Here is a 13,942-nt window from a genome sequence, read left to right as displayed (position 1 = left end):
AAAAATCAACGGACTGGGATTAAATATTTGGCAATCTACAATTGTTAGTTGGTTGGGACTGGAACACACAACCTTTAAACTCCATCTCATGCTCAACTAGACATGCAACATGCTATCAATTGTACCATCCAGCCTTTTGGGCTGGGCTTATTGTGTGAAATGCTGCAATGTCAACTAACCTTTAGATAAGAGGTACAACTACCAGAATGGAGATTATCATGTCTTCAAACCCTGGAGTTACTAAAGGACGACTCTGGTGGGACTCGAACCCACAACCTTTGAATTACATCTCAAGTGCTCAACTAGAAGTCCAATGCGCTATCCATTGCGCCACAGAGCCTGTTGAAGACTGTGTTTGACCATTCCATCATAATGTTTTTTTGTGCAACAGACAGTACAGAGACCACAGGTTCCTGTGTGGACAGGATAGGCCGTCTGTGAGGATTTCTATGTGGACAGACACAATATTTGTGTCCACACAGACTTGGAAAAAAAAATCAACGGACTGGGATTAAATATTTGGCAATCTACAATTGTTAGTTGGGTGGGACTGGAACACACAACCTTTAAACTCCATCTCATGCTCAACTAGACATGCAACATGCTATCAATTGTACCATCCAGCCTTTTGGGCTGGGTTTATTGTGTGAAGTGCTGCAATGTCAACTAACCTTTAGATAAGAGGTACAACTAGCAGAATGGAGATTATCATGTCTTCAAACCCTGGAGTTACTAAAGGACGACTCTGGTGGGACTCGAACCCACAACTTTTGAATTACATCTCAAGTGCTCAACTAGAACCTTTAGAATTACATCGCAACTTTTCAACTAGGAGTCCAATGCGCTATCCATTGCGCCACAGAGCCTGTTGAAGACTGTGTTTGACCATTCCATCATAATGTTTATTGTGCAACAGACAGTACAAGACCACAGGTTCCTGTGTGGACAGGATAGGCCGTCTGTGAGGATTTCTATGTGGACAGACACAATATTTGTGTCCACACAGACTTGGAAAAAAATCAACGGACTGGGATTAAATATTTGGCAATCTACAATTGTTAGTTGGTTGGGACTGGAACATACAACCTTTAAACTCCATCTCATGCTCAACTAGACATGCGACATGCTATCAATTGTACCATCCAGCCTTTTGGGCTGCGTTTATTGTGTGAAATGCTGCAATGTCAACTAACCTTTAGATAAGAGGTACAACTACCAGAATGGAGATTATCATGTCTTCAAACCCTGGAGTTACTAAAGGACGACTCTGGTGGGACTCGAACCCACAACCTTTGAATTACATCTCAAGTGCTCAACTAGAACCTTTAGAATTACATTGCAACTTTTCAACTAGGAGTCCAATGCGCTATCCATTGCGCCACAGAGCCTGTTGAAGACTGTGTTTGACCATTACATCATAATGTTTATTGTGCAACAGACAGTAAAGAGACCACAGGTTCCTGTGTGGACAGGATAGGCCGTCTGTGAGGATTTCTATGTGGACAGACAACAATATTTGTGTCCACACAGACTTGGAGAAAAAAATCAACAACGGACTGGGATTAAATATTTGGCAATCTACAATTTTTAGTTGGGTGGGACTGGAACACACAACCTTTAAACTCCATCTCATGCTCAACTAGACATGCGACGTGCTATCAATTGTACCATCAGCCTTTTGGGCTGGGTTTATTGTGTGAAATGCTGCAATGTCAACTAACCTTTAGATAAGAGGTACAACCATAGACATATATAAAGGCTAGATGACTCACGGCGGAGTCTCCAGCGTCGTTCACCCGCGGCCATCTTGCCACAGGAGACTCTCTGGTGCGCATGCGTGCGCTATAGTTGTTGCTGTTGGAGGGTGAGTGGTCTGTACAGACAAAAATACTCATAACTTGCTGAAATCTTGACGGATTTACAAACGGATTGGTTCATCATAAACGTCATTAACGTGGGTATGATTCGGGATGCTTGGACATGTTGAAATTGTATCTCTTCGTTGCGAAAAACGACCTAATCATGCAGCATATACAGTAGTGTATAGTATCACCACTAACTAACGTTACCTGCCCTGCCCAAGTTATCAAGGGTGACCACCAGTACTCAAGTTGTAAAAAAAGAAAAATCAGGGGGGATGGTGGATTTGATCATATGGGGACAGATAATTTGTGCTGATTACAAATAATATAATATATTACAAATAATAGCAGTGACCAAAACACCTGCAGAAATACTGCAGGAATGACATAGCAGCAGTTAAATGCAGCCTTCTGTAAGCTTTAAATATCCACTGGGCTTACATCAAATACATCAAAACACAACAATAAAAAACACTTTTCTGAACTTATCAATATGACTCTGTCCTTCACAGGATAAGTAACATGGATCACTGCAAAAACTCACAATCTTAACAAGAATATTTGTCTTATTTCTAGTTAAAATGTCTCATTTTAGTAAATAAATCTCATTACACTTAATGGATAGAGGTGTATATATATGTATATATATATATATATATATATATATATATATATATATATATATATATATATATATATATATATATATATATACATATATATATAGACACACACATATATATATATATATATATATATATATATATATATATATATATATATATATATATATATATTAATATGTTATGTCATATGAATACATGTTATATGGTAATAATATGTATATATATATATATATATATGTATATATATATATATATATATATATATATATATATATATATATATATATATATATATATATATGTGTTATATGTAATAATATATATATGTTATAATGTAACTATAAATATTACTAAGAATACTATAGAAATATTGATTAAATATGAAAACCATGTCATGGCTATCTGTTTCTGGTTATTTTCATATAGAAGTACGTTTTTCAATGTTTATAATTATTCACAAGTATGCAGTGTCATAACTACATCTCTGACGTTCATAACAAACCAAACTGTTTGAAAATCTGTTGAGAATTGAGCAAGTTAAGGTTGTTTAAGCAGAACATGCTCCATTAAACACAATGTTAAAGTGAGCGAGCTCTCCTGTGGCAAGATGGCCGCCGTGTGACGACGTCGCTCTGCATTGGCAGCAGCGCGGACGAGTCATCTAGCCTTTATATATGTCTATGGGTACAACTACCAGAATGGAGATTATCATGTCTTCAAACCCTGGAGTTACTAAAGGACGACTCTGGTGGGACTCGAACCCACAACCTTTGAATTACATCTCAAGTGCTCAACTAGAAGTCCAATGCGCTATCCATTGCGCCACAGAGCCTGTTGAAGACTGTGTTTGACCATTCCATCATCATGTTTATTGTGCAACAGACAGTACAGAGACCACAGGTTCCTGTGTGGACAGGATAGCCCGTCTGTGAGGATTTCTATGTGGACAGAGACAATATTTGTGTCCACACAGACTTGGAAAAAAAAATCAACGGACTGGGATTAAATATTTGGCAATCTACAATTGTTAGTTGGGTGGGACTGGAACACACAACCTTTAAACTCCATCTCATGCTCAACTAGACATGCAACATGCTATCAATTGTACGATCCAGCCTTTTGGGCTGGGTTTATTGTGTGAAATGCTGCAATGTCAACTAACCTTTAGATAAGAGGTACAACTACCAGAATGGAGATTATCATGTCTTCAAACCCTGGAGTTACTAAAGGACGACTCTGGTGGGACTCGAACCCACAACCTTTGAATTACATCTCAAGTGCTCAACTAGAACCTTTAGAATTACATCGCAACTTTTCAACTAGGAGTCCAATGCGCTATCCATTGCGCCACAGAGCCTGTTGAAGACTGTGTTTGACCATTGCATCATAATGTTTATTGTGCAACAGACAGTACAGTACCACAGGATCCTGTGTGGACAGGATAGGTCGTCTGTGAGGATTTATCTGTGGTCAGACAACAATATTTGTGTCCACACAGACTTGGAAAAAAATCAACAAGACACTGGGATTAAATATTTGGCAATCTACAATTGATAGTTGGGTGGGACTGGAACACACAACCTTTAAACTCCATCTCATGCTCAACTAGACATGCAACATGCTATCAATTGTACCATCCAGCCTTTTGGGCTGGGTTTATTGTGTGAAATGCTGCAATGTCAACTAACCTTTAGATAAGAGGTACAACTAACAGAATGGAGATTATCATGTCTTCAAACCCTGGAGTTACTAAAGGACGACTCTGGTGGGACTCGAACCCACAACCTTTGAATTACATCTCAAGTGCTCAACTAGAACCTTTAGAATTACATCGCAACTTTTCAACTAGGAGTCCAATGCGCTATCCATTGCGCCACAGAGCCTGTTGAAGACTGTGTTTGACCATTGCATCATAATGTTTATTGTGCAACAGACAGTACAGTACCACAGGATCCATTGTGGACAGGATAGGCCGTCTGTGAGGATTTCTATGTGGACAGACACAATATTTGTGTCCACACAGACTTGGAAAAAAAAATCAACGGACTGGGATCAAATATTTGGCAATCTACAATTGTTAGTTGGGTGGGACTGGAACACACAACCTTTCAACTCCATCTCATGCTCAACTAGACATGCAACATGCTATCAATTGTACCATCCAGCCTTTTGGGCTGGGTTTATTGTGTGAAATGCTGCAATGTCAACTAACCTTTAGATAACAGGTACAACTAACAGAATGGAGATTATCATGTCTTCAAACCCTGGAGTTACTAAAGGACGACTCTGGTGGGACTCGAACCCACAACCTTTGAATTACATCTCAAGTGCTCAACTAGAAGTCCAATGCGCAATCCATTGCGCCACAGAGCCTGTTGAAGACTGTGTTTGACCATTGCATCATAATGTTTATTGTGCAACAGACAGTACCGAGACCACAGGTGCCTGTGTGGACAGGATAGGCCGTCTGTGAGGATTTCTATGTGGACAGACACAATATTTGTGTCCACACAGACTTGGAAAAAAAAATCAACGGACTGGGATTAAATATTTGGCAATCTACAATTGTTAGTTGGGTGGGACTGGAACACACAACCTTTAAACTCCATCTCATGCTCAACTAGACATGCAACATGCTATCAATTGTAACATCCACCCTTTTGGGCTGGGTTTATTGTGTGAAATGCTGCAATGTCAACTAACCTTTAGATAAGAGGTACAACTACCAGAATGGAGATTATCATGTCTTCAAACCCTGGAGTTACTAAAGGACGACTCTGGTGGGACTCGAACCCACAACCTTTGAATTACATCTCAAGTGCTCAACTAGAACCTTTAGAATTACATCGCAACTTTTCAACTAGGAGTCCAATGCGCTATCCATTGCGCCACAGAGCCTGTTGAAGACTGTGTTTGACCATTGCATCATAATGTTTATTGTGCAACAGACAGTACAGAGACCACAGGTGCCTGTGTGGACAGGATAGGCCGTCTGTGAGGATTTCTATGTGGACAGACACAATATTTGTGTCCACACAGACTTGGAAAAAAAAATCAACGGACTGGGATTAAATATTTGGCAATCTACAATTGTTAGTTGGGTGGGACTGGAACACACAACCTTTAAACTCCATCTCATGCTCAACTAGACATGCAACATGCTATCAATTGTACCATCCAGCCTTTTGGGCTGGGTTTATTGTGTGAAATGCTGCAATGTCAACTAACCTTTAGATAAGAGGTACAACTACCAGAATGGAGATTATCATGTCTTCAAACCCTGGAGTTACTAAAGGACGACTCTGGTGGGACTCGAACCCACAACCTTTGAATTACATCTCAAGTGCTCAACTAGAACCTTTAGAATTACATCGCAACTTTTCAACTAGGAGTCCAATGCGCTATCCATTGCGCCACAGAGCCTGTTGAAGACTGTGTTTGACCATTGCATCATAATGTTTAATGTGCAACAGACAGTACAGTACCACAGGATCCTGTGTGGACAGGATAGGCCGTCTGTGAGGATTTCTATGTGGACAGACACAATATTTGTGTCCACACAGACTTGGAAAAAAAAATCAACGGACTGGGATTAAATATTTGGCAATCTACAATTGTTAGTTGGGTGGGACTGGACCACACAACCTTTAAACTCCATCTCATGCTCAACTAGACATGCAACATGCTATCAATTGTACCATCCAGCCTTTTGGGCTGGGTTTATTGTGTGAAATGCTGCAATGTCAACTAACCTTTAGATAAGAGGTACAACTAACAGAATGGAGATTATCATGTCTTCAAACCCTGGAGTTACTAAAGGACGACTCTGGTGGGACTCGAACCCACAACCTTTGAATTACATCTCAAGTGCTCAACTAGAACCTTTAGAATTACATCGCAACTTTTCAACTAGGAGTCCAATGCGCTATCCATTGCGCCACAGAGCCTGTTGAAGACTGTGTTTGACCATTGCATCATAATGTTTATTGTGCAACAGACAGTACAGTACCACAGGATCCATTGTGGACAGGATAGGCCGTCTGTGAGGATTTCTATGTGGACAGACACAATATTTGTGTCCACACAGACTTGGAAAAAAAAATCAACGGACTGGGATCAAATATTTGGCAATCTACAATTGTTAGTTGGGTGGGACTGGAACACACAACCTTTAAACTCCATCTCATGCTCAACTAGACATGCAACATGCTATCAATTGTACCATCCAGCCTTTTGGGCTGGGTTTATTGTGTGAAATGCTGCAATGTCAACTAACCTTTAGATAAGAGGTACAACTAACAGAATGGAGATTATCATGTCTTCAAACCCTGGAGTTACTAAAGGACGACTCTGGTGGGACTCGAACCCACAACCTTTGAATTACATCTCAAGTGCTCAACTAGAAGTCCAATGCGCTATCCATTGCGCCACAGAGCCTGCTGAAGACTGTGTTTGACCATTGCATCATAATGTTTATTGTGCAACAGACAGTACAGAGACCACAGGTGCCTGTGTGGACAGGATAGGCCGTCTGTGAGGATTTCTATGTGGACAGACACAATATTTGTGTCCACACAGACTTGGAAAAAAAAATCAACGGACTGGGATTAAATATTTGGCAATCTACAATTGTTAGTTGGGTGGGACTGGAACACACAACCTTTAAACTCCATCTCATGCTCAACTAGACATGCAACATGCTATCAATTGTAACATCCACCCTTTTGGGCTGGGTTTATTGTGTGAAATGCTGCAATGTCAACTAACCTTTAGATAAGAGGTACAACTACCAGAATGGAGATTATCATGTCTTCAAACCCTGGAGTTACTAAAGGACGACTCTGGTGGGACTCGAACCCACAACCTTTGAATTACATCTCAAGTGCTCAACTAGAACCTTTAGAATTACATCGCAACTTTTCAACTAGGAGTCCAATGCGCTATCCATTGCGCCACAGAGCCTGTTGAAGACTGTGTTTGACCATTGCATCATAATGTTTATTGTGCAACAGACAGTACAGAGACCACAGGTGCCTGTGTGGACAGGATAGGCCGTCTGTGAGGATTTCTATGTGGACAGACACAATATTTGTGTCCACACAGACTTGGAAAAAAAAATCAACGGACTGGGATTAAATATTTGGCAATCTACAATTGTTAGTTGGGTGGGACTGGAACACACAACCTTTAAACTCCATCTCATGCTCAACTAGACATGCAACATGCTATCAATTGTACCATCCAGCCTTTTGGGCTGGGTTTATTGTGTGAAATGCTGCAATGTCAACTAACCTTTAGATAAGAGGTACAACTACCAGAATGGAGATTATCATGTCTTCAAACCCTGGAGTTACTAAAGGACGACTCTGGTGGGACTCGAACCCACAACCTTTGAATTACATCTCAAGTGCTCAACTAGAACCTTTAGAATTACATCGCAACTTTTCAACTAGGAGTCCAATGCGCTATCCATTGCGCCACAGAGCCTGTTGAAGACTGTGTTTGACCATTGCATCATAATGTTTATTGTGCAACAGACAGTACAGTACCACAGGATCCTGTGTGGACAGGATAGGCCGTCTGTGAGGATTTCTATGTGGACAGACACAATATTTGTGTCCACACAGACTTGGAAAAAAAAATCAACGGACTGGGATCAAATATTTGGCAATCTACAATTGTTAGTTGGGTGGGACTGGAACACACAACCTTTAAACTCCATCTCATGCTCAACTAGACATGCAACATGCTATCAATTGTACCATCCAGCCTTTTGGGCTGGGTTTATTGTGTGAAATGCTGCAATGTCAACTAACCTTTAGATAAGAGGTACAACTAACAGAATGGAGATTATCATGTCTTCAAACCCTGGAGTTACTAAAGGACGACTCTGGTGGGACTCGAACCCACAACCTTTGAATTACATCTCAAGTGCTCAACTAGAACCTTTAGAATTACATCGCAACTTTTCAACTAGGAGTCCAATGCGCTATCCATTGCGCCACAGAGCCTGTTGAAGACTGTGTTTGACCATTGCATCATAATGTTTATTGTGCAACAGACAGTACAGTACCACAGGATCCATTGTGGACAGGATAGGCCGTCTGTGAGGATTTCTATGTGGACAGACACAATATTTGTGTCCACACAGACTTGGAAAAAAAAATCAACGGACTGGGATCAAATATTTGGCAATCTACAATTGTTAGTTGGGTGGGACTGGAACACACAACCTTTAAACTCCATCTCATGCTCAACTAGACATGCAACATGCTATCAATTGTACCATCCAGCCTTTTGGGCTGGGTTTATTGTGTGAAATGCTGCAATGTCAACTAACCTTTAGATAACAGGTACAACTAACAGAATGGAGATTATCATGTCTTCAAACCCTGGAGTTACTAAAGGACGACTCTGGTGGGACTCGAACCCACAACCTTTGAATTACATCTCAAGTGCTCAACTAGAAGTCCAATGGGCTATCCATTGCGCCACAGAGCCTGTTGAAGACTGTGTTTGACCATTGCATCATAATGTTTATTGTGCAACAGACAGTACAGAGACCACAGGTGCCTGTGTGGACAGGATAGGCCGTCTGTGAGGATTTCTATGTGGACAGACACAATATTTGTGTCCACACAGACTTGGAAAAAAAAATCAACGGACTGGGATTAAATATTTGGCAATCTACAATTGTTAGTTGGGTGGGACTGGAACACACAACCTTTAAACTCCATCTCATGCTCAACTAGACATGCAACATGCTATCAATTGTAACATCCACCCTTTTGGGCTGGGTTTATTGTGTGAAATGCTGCAATGTCAACTAACCTTTAGATAAGAGGTACAACTACCAGAATGGAGATTATCATGTCTTCAAACCCTGGAGTTACTAAAGGACGACTCTGGTGGGACTCGAACCCACAACCTTTGAATTACATCTCAAGTGCTGAACTAGAACCTTTAGAATTACATCGCAACTTTTCAACTAGGAGTCCAATGCGCTATCCATTGCGCCACAGAGCCTGTTGAAGACTGTGTTTGACCATTGCATCATAATGTTTATTGTGCAACAGACAGTACAGAGACCACAGGTGCCTGTGTGGACAGGATAGGCCGTCTGTGAGGATTTCTATGTGGACAGACACAATATTTGTGTCCACACAGACTTGGAAAAAAAAATCAACGGACTGGGATTAAATATTTGGCAATCTACAATTGTTAGTTGGGTGGGACTGGAACACACAACCTTTAAACTCCATCTCATGCTCAACTAGACATGCAACATGCTATCAATTGTACCATCCAGCCTTTTGGGCTGGGTTTATTGTGTGAAATGCTGCAATGTCAACTAACCTTTAGATAAGAGGTACAACTACCAGAATGGAGATTATCATGTCTTCAAACCCTGGAGTTACTAAAGGACGACTCTGGTGGGACTCGAACCCACAACCTTTGAATTACATCTCAAGTGCTCAACTAGAACCTTTAGAATTACATCGCAACTTTTCAACTAGGAGTCCAATGCGCTATCCATTGCGCCACAGAGCCTGTTGAAGACTGTGTTTGACCATTGCATCATAATGTTTATTGTGCAACAGACAGTACAGTACCACAGGATCCTGTGTGGACAGGATAGGCCGTCTGTGAGGATTTCTATGTGGACAGACACAATATTTGTGTCCACACAGACTTGGAAAAAAAAATCAACGGACTGGGATTAAATATTTGGCAATCTACAATTGTTAGTTGGGTGGGACTGGAACACACAACCTTTAAACTCCATCTCATGCTCAACTAGACATGCAACATGCTATCAATTGTACCATCCAGCCTTTTGGGCTGGGTTTATTGTGTGAAATGCTGCAATGTCAACTAACCTTTAGATAAGAGGTACAACTAACAGAATGGAGATTATCATGTCTTCAAACCCTGGAGTTACTAAAGGACGACTCTGGTGGGACTCGAACCCACAACCTTTGAATTACATCTCAAGTGCTCAACTAGAACCTTTAGAATTACATCGCAACTTTTCAACTAGGAGTCCAATGCGCTATCCATTGCGCCACAGAGCCTGTTGAAGACTGTGTTTGACCATTGCATCATAATGTTTATTGTGCAACAGACAGTACAGTACCACAGGATCCATTGTGGACAGGATAGGCCGTCTGTGAGGATTTCTATGTGGACAGACACAATATTTGTGTCCACACAGACTTGGAAAAAAAAATCAACGGACTGGGATCAAATATTTGGCAATCTACAATTGTTAGTTGGGTGGGACTGGAACACACAACCTTTAAACTCCATCTCATGCTCAACTAGACATGCAACATGCTATCAATTGTACCATCCAGCCTTTTGGGCTGGGTTTATTGTGTGAAATGCTGCAATGTCAACTAACCTTTAGATAAGAGGTACAACTAACAGAATGGAGATTATCATGTCTTCAAACCCTGGAGTTACTAAAGGACGACTCTGGTGGGACTCGAACCCACAACCTTTGAATTACATCTCAAGTGCTCAACTAGAAGTCCAATGCGCTATCCATTGCGCCACAGAGCCTGTTGAAGACTGTGTTTGACCATTGCATCATAATGTTTATTGTGCAACAGACAGTACAGAGACCACAGGTGCCTGTGTGGACAGGATAGGCCGTCTGTGAGGATTTCTATGTGGACAGACACAATATTTGTGTCCACACAGACTTGGAAAAAAAAATCAACGGACTGGGATTAAATATTTGGCAATCTACAATTGTTAGTTGGGTGGGACTGGAACACACAACCTTTAAACTCCATCTCATGCTCAACTAGACATGCAACATGCTATCAATTGTAACATCCACCCTTTTGGGCTGGGTTTATTGTGTGAAATGCTGCAATGTCAACTAACCTTTAGATAAGAGGTACAACTACCAGAATGGAGATTATCATGTCTTCAAACCCTGGAGTTACTAAAGGACGACTCTGGTGGGACTCGAACCCACAACCTTTGAATTACATCTCAAGTGCTCAACTAGAACCTTTAGAATTACATCGCAACTTTTCAACTAGGAGTCCAATGCGCTATCCATTGCGCCACAGAGCCTGTTGAAGACTGTGTTTGACCATTGCATCATAATGTTTATTGTGCAACAGACAGTACAGAGACCACAGGTGCCTGTGTGGACAGGATAGGCCGTCTGTGAGGATTTCTATGTGGACAGACACAATATTTGTGTCCACACAGACTTGGAAAAAAAAATCAACGGACTGGGATTAAATATTTGGCAATCTACAATTGTTAGTTGGGTGGGACTGGAACACACAACCTTTAAACTCCATCTCATGCTCAACTAGACATGCAACATGCTATCAATTGTAACATCCACCCTTTTGGGCTGGGTTTATTGTGTGAAATGCTGCAATGTCAACTAACCTTTAGATAAGAGGTACAACTACCAGAATGGAGATTATCATGTCTTCAAACCCTGGAGTTACTAAAGGACGACTCTGGTGGGACTCGAACCCACAACCTTTGAATTACATCTCAAGTGCTCAACTAGAACCTTTAGAATTACATCGCAACTTTTCAACTAGGAGTCCAATGCGCTATCCATTGCGCCACAGAGCCTGTTGAAGACTGTGTTTGACCATTGCATCATAATGTTTATTGTGCAACAGACAGTACAGAGACCACAGGTGCCTGTGTGGACAGGATAGGCCGTCTGTGAGGATTTCTATGTGGACAGACACAATATTTGTGTCCACACAGACTTGGAAAAAAAAATCAACGGACTGGGATTAAATATTTGGCAATCTACAATTGTTAGTTGGGTGGGACTGGAACACACAACCTTTAAACTCCATCTCATGCTCAACTAGACATGCAACATGCTATCAATTGTAACATCCACCCTTTTGGGCTGGGTTTATTGTGTGAAATGCTGCAATGTCAACTAACCTTTAGATAAGAGGTACAACTACCAGAATGGAGATTATCATGTCTTCAAACCCTGGAGTTACTAAAGGACGACTCTGGTGGGACTCGAACCCACAACCTTTGAATTACATCTCAAGTGCTCAACTGGAACCTTTAGAATTACATCGCAACTTTTCAACTAGGAGTCCAATGCGCTATCCATTGCGCCACAGAGCCTGTTGAAGACTGTGTTTGACCATTGCATCATAATGTTTATTGTGCAACAGACAGTACAGAGACCACAGGTGCCTGTGTGGACAGGATAGGCCGTCTGTGAGGATTTCTATGTGGACAGACACAATATTTGTGTCCACACAGACTTGGAAAAAAAAATCAACGGACTGGGATTAAATATTTGGCAATCTACAATTGTTAGTTGGGTGGGACTGGAACACACAACCTTTAAACTCCATCTCATGCTCAACTAGACATGCAACATGCTATCAATTGTAACATCCACCCTTTTGGGCTGGGTTTATTGTGTGAAATGCTGCAATGTCAACTAACCTTTAGATAAGAGGTACAACTACCAGAATGGAGATTATATGTCTTCAAACCCTGGAGTTACTAAAGGACGACTCTGGTGGGACTCGAACCCACAACCTTTGAATTACATCTCAAGTGCTCAACTAGAACCTTTAGAATTACATCGCAACTTTTCAACTAGGAGTCCAATGCGCTAACCATTGCGCCACAGAGCCTGTTGAAGACTGTGTTTGACCATTGCATCATAATGTTTATTGTGCAACAGACAGTACAGAGACCACAGGTGCCTGTGTGGACAGGATAGGCCGTCTGTGAGGATTTCTATGTGGACAGACACAATATTTGTGTCCACACAGACTTGGAAAAAAAAATCAACGGACTGGGATTAAATATTTGGCAATCTACAATTGTTGGATGGGTGGGACTGGAACACACAACCTTTAAACTCCATCTCATGCTCAACTAGACATGCAACATCCTATCAATTGTAGCATCCAGCCTTTTGGGCTGGGTTTATTGTGTGAAATGCTGCAATGTCAACTAACCTTTAGATAAGAGGTACAACTACCAGAATGGAGATTATCATGTCTTCAAACCCTGGAGTTACTAAAGGACGACTCTGGTGGGACTCGAACCCACAACCTTTGAATTACATCTCAAGTGCTCAACTAGAACCTTTAGAATTACATCGCAACTTTTCAACTAGGAGTCCAATGCGCTATCCATTGCGCCACAGAGCCTGTTGAAGACTGTGTTTGACCATTGCATCATAATGTTTATTGTGCAACAGACAGTACAGTACCACAGGATCCTGTGTGGACAGGATAGGCCGTCTGTGAGGATTTCTATGTGAACAGACACAATATTTGTGTCCACACAGACTTGGAAAAAAAAATCAACGGACTGGGATCAAATATTTGGCAATCTACAATTGTTAGTTGGTTGGGACTGGAACACACAACCTTTAAACTCCATCTCATGCTCAACTAGACATGCAACATGCTA

The 13,942-nt window shown here is 41.1% G+C and overlaps 24 non-coding genes across 24 annotated transcripts; all 24 read right to left on the bottom strand.

Annotated features, from left to right (window-relative positions):
• Positions 1-248: 248 nt before the first annotated feature.
• Positions 249-340, bottom strand: trnar-ucu (transfer RNA arginine (anticodon UCU)). The gene is given in 2 exon segments: positions 249-284; positions 304-340. It is a non-coding gene; the product is annotated as a tRNA-Arg (tRNA).
• Positions 341-740: 400 nt separating this feature from the next.
• trnar-ccu (transfer RNA arginine (anticodon CCU)) lies at positions 741-866 on the bottom strand. The gene is made up of 2 exons: positions 830-866; positions 741-776 (listed from the first exon to the last, which is right to left on the bottom strand). It is a non-coding gene; the product is annotated as a tRNA-Arg (tRNA).
• A 396-nt stretch (positions 867-1,262) lies between these two features.
• On the bottom strand, positions 1,263-1,388 carry trnar-ccu (transfer RNA arginine (anticodon CCU)). The gene is made up of 2 exons: positions 1,352-1,388; positions 1,263-1,298 (listed from the first exon to the last, which is right to left on the bottom strand). It is a non-coding gene; the product is annotated as a tRNA-Arg (tRNA).
• Positions 1,389-3,228: 1,840 nt separating this feature from the next.
• trnar-ucu (transfer RNA arginine (anticodon UCU)) lies at positions 3,229-3,320 on the bottom strand. The gene is given in 2 exon segments: positions 3,229-3,264; positions 3,284-3,320. It is a non-coding gene; the product is annotated as a tRNA-Arg (tRNA).
• A 399-nt stretch (positions 3,321-3,719) lies between these two features.
• Positions 3,720-3,845, bottom strand: trnar-ccu (transfer RNA arginine (anticodon CCU)). The gene is made up of 2 exons: positions 3,809-3,845; positions 3,720-3,755 (listed from the first exon to the last, which is right to left on the bottom strand). It is a non-coding gene; the product is annotated as a tRNA-Arg (tRNA).
• Positions 3,846-4,245: 400 nt separating this feature from the next.
• On the bottom strand, positions 4,246-4,371 carry trnar-ccu (transfer RNA arginine (anticodon CCU)). Its single transcript has 2 exons — positions 4,335-4,371; positions 4,246-4,281 (listed from the first exon to the last, which is right to left on the bottom strand). It is a non-coding gene; the product is annotated as a tRNA-Arg (tRNA).
• A 398-nt stretch (positions 4,372-4,769) lies between these two features.
• Positions 4,770-4,861, bottom strand: trnar-ucu (transfer RNA arginine (anticodon UCU)). Its single transcript is given in 2 exon segments — positions 4,770-4,805; positions 4,825-4,861. It is a non-coding gene; the product is annotated as a tRNA-Arg (tRNA).
• Positions 4,862-5,260: 399 nt separating this feature from the next.
• trnar-ccu (transfer RNA arginine (anticodon CCU)) lies at positions 5,261-5,386 on the bottom strand. Its single transcript has 2 exons — positions 5,350-5,386; positions 5,261-5,296 (listed from the first exon to the last, which is right to left on the bottom strand). It is a non-coding gene; the product is annotated as a tRNA-Arg (tRNA).
• A 399-nt stretch (positions 5,387-5,785) lies between these two features.
• On the bottom strand, positions 5,786-5,911 carry trnar-ccu (transfer RNA arginine (anticodon CCU)). Its single transcript has 2 exons — positions 5,875-5,911; positions 5,786-5,821 (listed from the first exon to the last, which is right to left on the bottom strand). It is a non-coding gene; the product is annotated as a tRNA-Arg (tRNA).
• Positions 5,912-6,309: 398 nt separating this feature from the next.
• On the bottom strand, positions 6,310-6,435 carry trnar-ccu (transfer RNA arginine (anticodon CCU)). The gene is made up of 2 exons: positions 6,399-6,435; positions 6,310-6,345 (listed from the first exon to the last, which is right to left on the bottom strand). It is a non-coding gene; the product is annotated as a tRNA-Arg (tRNA).
• Positions 6,436-6,833: 398 nt separating this feature from the next.
• On the bottom strand, positions 6,834-6,925 carry trnar-ucu (transfer RNA arginine (anticodon UCU)). The gene is given in 2 exon segments: positions 6,834-6,869; positions 6,889-6,925. It is a non-coding gene; the product is annotated as a tRNA-Arg (tRNA).
• Positions 6,926-7,324: 399 nt separating this feature from the next.
• Positions 7,325-7,450, bottom strand: trnar-ccu (transfer RNA arginine (anticodon CCU)). Its single transcript has 2 exons — positions 7,414-7,450; positions 7,325-7,360 (listed from the first exon to the last, which is right to left on the bottom strand). It is a non-coding gene; the product is annotated as a tRNA-Arg (tRNA).
• Positions 7,451-7,849: 399 nt separating this feature from the next.
• trnar-ccu (transfer RNA arginine (anticodon CCU)) lies at positions 7,850-7,975 on the bottom strand. The gene is made up of 2 exons: positions 7,939-7,975; positions 7,850-7,885 (listed from the first exon to the last, which is right to left on the bottom strand). It is a non-coding gene; the product is annotated as a tRNA-Arg (tRNA).
• Positions 7,976-8,373: 398 nt separating this feature from the next.
• On the bottom strand, positions 8,374-8,499 carry trnar-ccu (transfer RNA arginine (anticodon CCU)). Its single transcript has 2 exons — positions 8,463-8,499; positions 8,374-8,409 (listed from the first exon to the last, which is right to left on the bottom strand). It is a non-coding gene; the product is annotated as a tRNA-Arg (tRNA).
• Positions 8,500-8,897: 398 nt separating this feature from the next.
• On the bottom strand, positions 8,898-8,989 carry trnar-ucu (transfer RNA arginine (anticodon UCU)). Its single transcript is given in 2 exon segments — positions 8,898-8,933; positions 8,953-8,989. It is a non-coding gene; the product is annotated as a tRNA-Arg (tRNA).
• A 399-nt stretch (positions 8,990-9,388) lies between these two features.
• On the bottom strand, positions 9,389-9,514 carry trnar-ccu (transfer RNA arginine (anticodon CCU)). The gene is made up of 2 exons: positions 9,478-9,514; positions 9,389-9,424 (listed from the first exon to the last, which is right to left on the bottom strand). It is a non-coding gene; the product is annotated as a tRNA-Arg (tRNA).
• Positions 9,515-9,913: 399 nt separating this feature from the next.
• On the bottom strand, positions 9,914-10,039 carry trnar-ccu (transfer RNA arginine (anticodon CCU)). The gene is made up of 2 exons: positions 10,003-10,039; positions 9,914-9,949 (listed from the first exon to the last, which is right to left on the bottom strand). It is a non-coding gene; the product is annotated as a tRNA-Arg (tRNA).
• Positions 10,040-10,437: 398 nt separating this feature from the next.
• trnar-ccu (transfer RNA arginine (anticodon CCU)) lies at positions 10,438-10,563 on the bottom strand. The gene is made up of 2 exons: positions 10,527-10,563; positions 10,438-10,473 (listed from the first exon to the last, which is right to left on the bottom strand). It is a non-coding gene; the product is annotated as a tRNA-Arg (tRNA).
• Positions 10,564-10,961: 398 nt separating this feature from the next.
• trnar-ucu (transfer RNA arginine (anticodon UCU)) lies at positions 10,962-11,053 on the bottom strand. Its single transcript is given in 2 exon segments — positions 10,962-10,997; positions 11,017-11,053. It is a non-coding gene; the product is annotated as a tRNA-Arg (tRNA).
• A 399-nt stretch (positions 11,054-11,452) lies between these two features.
• Positions 11,453-11,578, bottom strand: trnar-ccu (transfer RNA arginine (anticodon CCU)). Its single transcript has 2 exons — positions 11,542-11,578; positions 11,453-11,488 (listed from the first exon to the last, which is right to left on the bottom strand). It is a non-coding gene; the product is annotated as a tRNA-Arg (tRNA).
• Positions 11,579-11,977: 399 nt separating this feature from the next.
• trnar-ccu (transfer RNA arginine (anticodon CCU)) lies at positions 11,978-12,103 on the bottom strand. The gene is made up of 2 exons: positions 12,067-12,103; positions 11,978-12,013 (listed from the first exon to the last, which is right to left on the bottom strand). It is a non-coding gene; the product is annotated as a tRNA-Arg (tRNA).
• Positions 12,104-12,502: 399 nt separating this feature from the next.
• On the bottom strand, positions 12,503-12,628 carry trnar-ccu (transfer RNA arginine (anticodon CCU)). Its single transcript has 2 exons — positions 12,592-12,628; positions 12,503-12,538 (listed from the first exon to the last, which is right to left on the bottom strand). It is a non-coding gene; the product is annotated as a tRNA-Arg (tRNA).
• A 398-nt stretch (positions 12,629-13,026) lies between these two features.
• On the bottom strand, positions 13,027-13,152 carry trnar-ccu (transfer RNA arginine (anticodon CCU)). The gene is made up of 2 exons: positions 13,116-13,152; positions 13,027-13,062 (listed from the first exon to the last, which is right to left on the bottom strand). It is a non-coding gene; the product is annotated as a tRNA-Arg (tRNA).
• Positions 13,153-13,551: 399 nt separating this feature from the next.
• On the bottom strand, positions 13,552-13,677 carry trnar-ccu (transfer RNA arginine (anticodon CCU)). The gene is made up of 2 exons: positions 13,641-13,677; positions 13,552-13,587 (listed from the first exon to the last, which is right to left on the bottom strand). It is a non-coding gene; the product is annotated as a tRNA-Arg (tRNA).
• Positions 13,678-13,942: the final 265 nt, after the last annotated feature.

Source organism: Cololabis saira, unplaced genomic scaffold (assembly GCF_033807715.1).
Source record: "Cololabis saira isolate AMF1-May2022 unplaced genomic scaffold, fColSai1.1 scf351, whole genome shotgun sequence".
In the NCBI taxonomy this organism is placed as follows: domain Eukaryota; kingdom Metazoa; phylum Chordata; class Actinopteri; order Beloniformes; family Belonidae; genus Cololabis; species Cololabis saira.
Note: the sequence above shows the minus strand (reverse complement) of the source record. Positions and strands in the feature narration are given on the sequence as shown.